At 38.4% G+C, this 8,306-nt stretch overlaps 1 long non-coding RNA gene across 1 annotated transcript; it reads left to right on the top strand.

Annotated features, from left to right (window-relative positions):
- Window positions 1–2,727: 2,727 nt before the first annotated feature.
- On the top strand, window positions 2,728–4,740 carry LOC119016122. Its single transcript, XR_005073832.1, has 2 exons — window positions 2,728–4,089; window positions 4,198–4,740. It is a non-coding gene; the product is annotated as an uncharacterized LOC119016122 (long non-coding RNA).
- Window positions 4,741–8,306: the final 3,566 nt, after the last annotated feature.

The following is an 8,306-nucleotide window of genomic DNA, read 5'->3' as shown; positions in this document are numbered from 1 at the left end:
CACATAATACTTCAACGAGAGCACCTGAGGATGTGTGCAAAAGCTTATGCGATGACCACAAGGTGGCGCTCTTTAAATTCAAATATATAATATGTAGTTTATATCTCCACAATGGTAGGGCGGATTGACACAAAAATTGGTATAATAATTGCCACTGCCCTCTTGAGGATAGCTGACAAAGGACTTCCATTTGCACAATCACGACAAATGAAAAACGTATTTTTTTCGAACTCCTCCTAGACGATATGACCAGTTTGCACCAAACTTGCGTGAAGCATCTATGGACCCTCCTGACAAAAAGTTATCAAAAGAATTTTGATAGTCCATAAAACGCCCAAAATTATAAACAAACAACTTTCTGCATAATTGTGTTGAAAGCAGACAATATTGCAACATCTTTACAAATAAATACTGTCCTCGATGTATCACAGTAAATGTTCATAACATCTATGATTTCTAAGGATGATGAGCGTCTTTGTGTAAACTTTGGGTGAGATTAGCCAATACTAGGTGGCAATCTGGTCAGCAGTCTAATAGTTAGCATGGAAAGTAAATGCGCGAAAATCTTAAAATCCTCTTCAAAAACTCATCGACTTTCTTGTGTTCATATATATATATATAATAATATATATATATATATATTATATATTTATATATATAATATATATATTGTATATGTATATGTATATATATATGTATATGTATATGTATATATATATGTATATATTATAATATAAGAAGCCAAGAAAGTCGATGAGTTTTGAAGAGGATTTTAAGATTTTCGCATTTACTTTCATTCAAACTAATTAGACTGCGACCAGATTGCCACCTATTGGCTAATTTGCACAAATTTTTACACAAAGCCTCATCAGTCCTTAGAACATAATTATGACATTTTACGTGATATCAGACAGTATTTTGTAAGATGTGCAAGATTGTATGCTTTCAACACAATATGCAGGAATTTTTGTTTTTAATTTTGGGCGTTTTATGGACTATCAAAATTCTTTTGATAACTTTTTGTCAGGTGGGTCCATAGATGCTTCACGCAAAGTGGTGCAAACTGGTCATATCGTCTAGGAGGAGTTCGAAAAAATACGTTTTTCATTTGTCGTGATTGTGCAAATGGAAGTCCTTTGTCGCTATCATCAAGAGGGCAGTGGCAATTATTATACCAATTTTTGTGTCAATCCGCCTACCATTGTGGAGATATAAACTACATATTATATATTTGAATTTAAAGAGCGCCACCTTGTGGTCATCGCATAGCTTTTGCACACATCCTCAGGAGCTCTCGTTGAAGTATTATGTGAAGTTTCATGTCATTTGGACACCATTGTGGAGATGTGCAACATTTCCTGTTTGAAAGGAAATCTGTAGGAAGTTGTTATTTAATAACTTGAGTATTGTTTGGCTATCGAAATTCTTTTGATAACTTTTTGTCGGAGGGTCCACAGATGGTGTGCCAAGTTTTGTGCAAATCAGTGAAATCGCCTGGGCCCTAACAATTCCCGCAATTACAATAGGGACCTCACAGGTCGATGACCTCCTCGGGCCCTAATAATTTTTTCAATTACAATAGGGACCTTACAGGTCGAGGACCTGCTTGGGCCTTATAATAATAATAATAATAAGATTGTTTTCATTACAATAGGGACCTTATAGGTCGATGACCTGCTTGGGCCCTTATATAATAATAATATATAATAATATAATAATAATATTATAATATTTTCAATTGCAATAGGGACCTTATAGGTCGATGACCTGCTCGGGCCCTAATAATAATCATTTGAAATATGATAGGGTCCTTGCAGGTTCCTGCTCAGGCCCTAATAAAGAATCATTTGAAAAACAATAGGGTCCTCGCAGGTTCCCTGCTCTGGCTTTAATAATAATTTGAAAAACAATAGGGTCCTTGCAGGTTTCCTGCTCGGGCCCTAACTAGAACTGCAAGCAGTTATGAGCAGGGGCCAAGCCCCCCCGTGCACCGCAGAGCCCATGGAAGTTGGCCCCAAAGGATGACGGGCTCGGGGCAGAAGTGAGGACACAGGCCAACATCTGAGCCGTGGTATTCTCTGTAATGGGAAGTGCACTGGAAGTGCAAAAGGCTAAATGTGTGCTGATTTGGATTTGTTGTACTAAGCCACACCAACATTGACCAGTAATGACTACCTTCAAGATATGGCCTCAGGATTGGCCCTACATCATACCAACCAAGATAGGCCAAAATCGCAAGGAGGAGTTCGAAAAAATATGTTTTGCATATGTGGCGATTTTGCGAAATGTGCAGCAGAAGTGGTCGTGTCCTATGTCAGAAAACCCCGCTCTATTCAGGGAACGTGATTGCGATTGCATCGCGATTGCATCTATTATAGCGCCAGCAAGTGGCGTACATGTGCAGTTTTTGGTATGGAAGAACTGTGTCCTATTCTGTTTGTACCATATAAATGTCAAAGCTGTCAGCATGATAGTTTGGCTGAAATTAATGTTTGTTGTTTGTCTTGTAATAAGCCATGCCCATATTGACCAGTCATGACCACCTTCAAGATATGATTGGCCCTACATCATACCGACCAAATTTAGTAAAAATCGATGCAGCCGTTCAAGAGATATAAACTTTCCATATTTTTAGCTCCCCCTAGCGGCCAAAATTTCGCCAGTGTCATGGCAACCAAGGATCTTAAATTTGGTGTTAATAGCATTTAGTTTGACTGAGATATCAAACAGTTTACATTTTTATAACTAGCTACAAAAATTTGTTTGTTAATAATTTGTGCAATTTTTGACCAAGCAAAATTTTGATTTTTGAGTTTTTGCGATTTAGCGAAAAATTTCTCTTGGTGGAAGTTGGCGTGGCCATTGCAAAGTGATTCAGCTCCATTCAGGGAATCTGGGGATGCAAGGTTTTTGAATGTGCGACATACGGTGTAGAAGTTATAGGCAAAGTCGAGTTGGCCTAGGTTATAGCACCCCCTGCAGGCGGATATATGTAGTTTTTTGTGTCTGAGATATTTGCAGGAGTCTGGACCAACCCTCCCAATTGCACCGCCCTCTCAGGTTCCCTGCTTGGGTCCTAACAATAATCCTTAGGAAAACAATAGGGACCTCAGAGGTCTGAGACCTGCTTGGGCCCTAAAAACAGACAAAAACAACAAAACACAAAATAGCACAGAAACAAACTAACAACACAAACACTGAATTTCTAAATAAATAAATGAAAAGAAAAAATGTGGGAGGGGGATTCATTATATCAGTGAATGTTAATGCTTAGTCTTAATTTACTCCAATACTTATTATTGCTTGCTGGTAATTACCAAAATAAATACTATAGGGTGACCACTGTTTAACAAAATCCTCTAGGGTTGCTTGCAGTACATGAGATAACCATTCATGTGGAAGAAATGATAGTAGTTTATCATACGATATAGATATTGTAGGAGGATGTACATCAAACCAAACCTGTGGAATCGAAAGGCGTGCGGCATCCAACATGATATTTAACAAGGTTACAAGCTGCTCTTAAGCTTGACTTAAACTAAGATGGGAACGAGTTAAGAGATGTTGATTTGCACAAATCATAAGAGAAACAATAATTGATAACTACAATAACTACCTGCTTGATTTCATGCATATATCTTGTACTTAAATTAAACTAATTTTTTAAAAAGTTTTGTGGAAATACACTGCTGTTTCGTCCCAATCCCTTGAGTTCTCCTCACATTCTTTCACTATTAAACCTAGTCGTGAGTTTGGCTGTTGATTTTTATGACTTGATTTCACCAATCGTTTAAGTGATCTCCAATTATGACTTCTTTTGGCCAGGCAGTGCACAGAGGAACTGTAGTTTTTGATTTTGCATTTCCAGTAACTAAGGATAAACATGCAAGTATAATGATGTTAAGCACAGTATTGAAGGTAATAAAGATGAAAAACAGCAGTTGTCTTTCTCAGGTCATGTTCAGATTGCCCAGGTTCCATGCAGGAATGAGCCTAACAGTGCTGGAGAGCTCAACTACAGGTATCTGTTCAACACATTGGAAAACCATGGCTACCAGGGATACATCGGCTGTGAATACAAGCCGTTAGGTGAGTGCTCTTTTTTTTTTTCTTCTTTTTTTGGTTTAATAAACTATAAAAACCCACTTATTAAATAAACAAAAACACATTAATGCTTATCATGTCTGTCCACTTTAGGCTCCACAAAGGAAGGTCTGGATTGGCTCAAAGATTACTGCACACACAGCAAGTGATGAGCGATGTGTTCATTCATAAAGCTGTGAACATATTTCAAGTGATTACACCTGGGAGGTGTAACTACAACTTATCTAATTCCATATTTGTTATAGTATAAAATAAGAATAACAAGAAGAATTAGAAGAAGACGAAGAATCATATTTATACATTACATTTCCAATTTTCCAATTTAAGTATGATGTAGGTACATTTCATACTGTATAATTTAATGTATGAAAAATGGTTTAATGGCAGTTGGTTCTTTTATCAATTAAGAGATTACTGACAACTTTCTTATTGTTTTTTGCATCTTTAACTGTGAACCGGTTCATTTTTAAGTGTACTGATGACTGATTTTATTACATAACCAATTTACTATGTACAGATAATTTATTACAGCAAAAAATACATTGTGATAATTATACTAAAATGTCCTCATCATTAATCTTCATTTGTTAACATTCTGTCATTGACCATAAAATACATCTGCATTTCTCCAATGTTCCCCATGATAGAATGAGTCATTTTTATTATTAACTGACTTCATGTTGGTCACAGGGTTACACTGATAAAATAAGATTGGCTCTATTTATCCAACAGTGGGGAAATTTACGTTACAACAGCGAGAAACAAGTACAGGAAAAAGAATCATAACAATGAAGTTAAATTGAAAAAAAAAGCCATTTACAAAACAAACAAGTGAGTGGAAAGTGATAATTCAGGTAGTGCTTGAGTTAATCAGTCTGGTGACTGGGGATGAAGGATCTGCATCAGTGCTCCCTCTTACACAGTGGTTGTAATAGTCTGCCACTGAAGGAGCTGCTCAAGGCTTCAACACTCTGGTGCAGGGGGTGAGAAATGTTGATCATGATTGACGTCAGCTTGGTTAACCCTAACCAGGACATAGCTGGTCCTTCTAACCAGTTTGTTTAGTCTCTTCCTGTCCCCGTCCGTCTTGCTACCTACCCAGTGCTGAAGCCACCACAGTGTCATGTCCTCTGTCTGTGGCCACAAAACAGTCCCTCAGCCTTACGCTGGTCTCCTCTGACAAAACCTTTACTGATTTTTTTCTGTGGTGGATTTTTATTCACCACTGGTGCTAGATGAACCAGGTTGTGATCTGAGTGACCAAGTGGGGGGAGAGGGGAGGATGAGTATGCTTCTTTCAAATTTGCATATAGTAAATCCAAGGTTTTATGGTCCCTGGTGTGACATTTCACATACTATGTATAGGAAGGGAGAGTAGAGGACAGGGAAGTATAGATGATGAAACAACAGTGTGGAGGATGTCACGGGCTGCAGCAGCATCGGTCAGGGCAGGGATGTAAACAGTTATGATTACATGTGAAAACTCCCTCGGAAGATAGTATGGCCGAATGCTAACAGCTGGTAGCTCAGTGTCTCTGGTGCAGCGCTGCTCTTTAACACTCAGTATGTTTATACACACAGCTTCGTCAGATTACAGCCATAGTTCCACTATGCTACTCAATCAGACAGCTGCTACTGTCCGAGTATACATGCCGGTGAGAAAATCGAATTATTGGCCAAAGCATGTCATACCCCAGTACACTAGGTGGTGCTTTACCCGTTTCAACTAGTGGTAGTAAAGCCCCCTCCGGCTGACCTCTTCATGTCACCAGCAACAACAAACTCTGCTGTTTCTCTCCGTCATGCTGTTATACACAGTTTCCTTAGCTTAGCTTCCTTGGGTAGTCAGCCAATGTTCTATGCATATGAGGCTGAACAACTAAGTTACGGACAAGTGGTGCAGAGACGAGGATGTTTTTAAACCTGGCACAGGGATGTTTGTTCGTGGTAACGGGAGATAGATTTCTCTGCTGGGTGACACAGTCGGAGATTCAAGTCAGAGTAATGGTTGGAAACATTGGTAAGCTAATATGCAGCTGCTGCCTTACAACAACACTGAGGGGCACACTAAAACAACAATGTCAACATCCACCTCAGTGTTTCACTGTAGTCATGTCCCAATTCTGTAGATGCCAAATCCTACTCATAATCAGTAATAACTATTATCTGAAATTCCCACATCAATTTGTTTATAGTGTAAAATAGTGTAACAGTGTAAAAATCATTTAAACACATTCTCATTCACTCCTGCTTTATTTGGCATTTCAGAGCCTGTAAAAAGTTTTCCATGTTTACATGATATACATAATACAGTTGGAGACATTACAGAGTAAAAATGTTGATTTTGCATGATGAACATCCAGTAATTAGCATTCAAATGGAATTATCTGAGAACACTGCTTCGCTCAGTATGTCTTAATTGACCATCCACAAAGAAACAGAGAAAATTTAAGGCTGCTAAAAAATACCAGTAAAAAAGGTACTGCAACAAATACTAGCCTCTATGATATGTTATGTCAACTGAGGCAAGATGCCAGCCTTGTCTGTCACTGTACACAACATGTGTACAACTGATCAACTGACATGCTTTGGAAGCACTGGGTGCTGATAACGTGGCATGCTATTATGTGAATCACCAAATTTAATCCTTGACCCCCCCTATGAAAGTAAATTGCTGTCTCATTTCTCCAACTGACTCTGGCACTTTTCATGGCCATAAACACCAAGTAGTGTTCCAAAGATCTCTATGTAGAGCCGATGGAATGATAACAGTATCACTTCATGGGTTTAGGTTTAGGATTTTTTTTTTAGGCCACGGAAACATAAACCGAAAAGGCACTTTAGGGCACCAATATGGCAAGGGGTCTCAAGAGAGAAAACAAGGTTTGACACTTTCAAATAACATATAAGCCTCCTCATTGAGTCCACTGCCATCTCAGCAGGCTCCTATGTACATTGATGCGGTATGAGGAGCTAGCATATAGTTAGTAGAAGGCACGAGATCTCAAAAATCTCAAACCTGTTAAAGAAGGTGTAGGTTGCTTATGACTGACTTTGTGGCATTTTTGCAAACAAAACTATCAGATTCAGTATATCCAAACTGCTGATAGACATTTAGACTGATGGCAAAAAATGCACCAGTGTCCTCCTCCACTTGTTAAAATGTTTCACTTAACCATCAGTTAATCAGCAATATTTGTCACAAAAGAGATGAACAAAATCTCATCTGCTTCCCACTGTTCTGCGCTAACATATTCAGACAGATCTAATCTCTGAAACCCTGAAGACTCAGCATTAAGAACATTGAGAATCTTTGAGAGCATTGTTTGTGTACAAGAGTTTGCTAAAAAGAAAGTTTTGGACAACTCAAGTTAGCAGTTGCTTGTTCCGCTAGCCGCCGTACTGCAAATGGAGACGCATCGATTTACGCATGTGACTTAACATGGAGATGAGTTAAGGTGGGCTGCTCCTCAAGCTTAGTTCCATATAAATGCATGGATAATTCATTGTTTTGTCATCAGCAAAAAAAAAACAATATTGACCTTGAAGTTGAAAAAGGAGCCTCATATAAGAAACAATGCTTAAATCAAAAGCCGGAAAAGTAACGTGAGATATCGTGTATAGTTGTTGCTGGAAGACAGTAGTGGTCCACCTTAACTCTCTTCAAAGTTACATTGCATTCTGAGATCGATACTTCTCAGCTGCAATGACAGCTGTGAACGGAACAAGGTACTGCTAAGGTGAGTTGTTCAAAAACTTTCTGTTTTTTCTCAAACTCTGTACATAAGCAATGTTCTCAATGCTCATGTTCATGTGTAGAGACCCTGGTGATGCTACGAGCAAAGTTTCATGTTGTGTCTAGTCATGTTAGTGTTTTTACAAAAGCGATTTTGATGCTATCGTATTTGCCCCTAGCTGTCCCGTTGAAAATGAGCTTGACCCGAAAAAATGAAAATATGGTAAATCTGAAAAGTGCCTCTTCTTGTCATACTTAAGCTTTGACACGAAGGTTTGACCTCAAATACATTCATAATAATTAAAAAAACAATGGTTGCATTTTGCGAGCCGTTTCCACTTTAAGAGTGTTTCCATCAGGATTTTGATCAGTGCAAGGCAGTTGGCAATGCTACTTTTAGTCACTTTGACTATTTTTGGAACTCAATGTAATTTGTAAGTAATGGCCAGAATTTAAAGGTAGCTCC

Source organism: Acanthopagrus latus, unplaced genomic scaffold, assembly GCF_904848185.1.
Source record: "Acanthopagrus latus isolate v.2019 unplaced genomic scaffold, fAcaLat1.1, whole genome shotgun sequence".
In the NCBI taxonomy this organism is placed as follows: domain Eukaryota; kingdom Metazoa; phylum Chordata; class Actinopteri; order Spariformes; family Sparidae; genus Acanthopagrus; species Acanthopagrus latus.
This window is presented reverse-complemented; position numbering and strand designations above follow the sequence as displayed.